Genomic DNA, 917 nt, shown 5'->3' with positions numbered 1-917 from the left:
ATTTACAATTGAGAAATTAGAAGAAGTATTTTGTAGGTATGGAACCCAATGCGATAATGGAACCCAGTTTATAGCATAGGAATTCCAACAATTTTTAAAGTTAATGGCATTAAGGACATTCTTACATCTCCCGAGTTTCCAGCTACAAATGTGCAATCCAAAAATTTTATCAAAACTTTTGAAATATCTCTGGAAGCAAATTTTAACTCTGATTAAAAAGAAAGTTTAAATATAGTACTTAAAAGATTTCTGTTTGATTATCATACTATAAAAAATTATACAACGGGAGAGTCTCCAGCTAAACTAATGTTAGGTGCAGAAATGAAATCGTGATTCAATTTACAAAAACTACCAGTACTAACAGCTTAGTAACATTCAAAACCACGGCAGTCTAGAGAGACTGTTTTTACAGAAGGCACACCGATCTCCATCCTAGATTTTTCAGATCCAAATAAAGTAGGATGGAAGGAAGTGATAATTAAAGAGCGTTAATGGCGTTGAAGATATGGTTGCACAATATTAAGAACTAATAGGGTGATTAAGCGTCACATCGACAAGATATCGGCTTAAAGTAGTAGTACAATGTAATATAACTCAACTGCTAAATTAAAATGAATTGTAATTATATTTTACTTATTTATACCATCGGAGCTATTCTGTGCACTTAACAGATTTGTCGAATTCTTTAATAAAATTTTTGATTTTTATACAGCAGAAAGCTTTTTGGTATTCTAGACACATCATGACAAATTTCAAAGCTCAAGTACTTAGTGCATCTCACCACACTATGGTATGCTATAATATTCGTAACTGTTCGTAAAAAATACTTGTAAACAGCATATATTTTAAGTTGTCAAAAGCATTTTTCATGCATTCAAAGAACAATAAAATATATGCTTGTAAAGAGCGTATATTTT

This window comes from Teleopsis dalmanni, chromosome 2, assembly GCF_002237135.1.
Source record: "Teleopsis dalmanni isolate 2A chromosome 2, ASM223713v2, whole genome shotgun sequence".
In the NCBI taxonomy this organism is placed as follows: domain Eukaryota; kingdom Metazoa; phylum Arthropoda; class Insecta; order Diptera; family Diopsidae; genus Teleopsis; species Teleopsis dalmanni.
The sequence above is the reverse complement of the archived record's forward strand: the minus strand, read 5'-3'. Positions refer to the sequence as shown.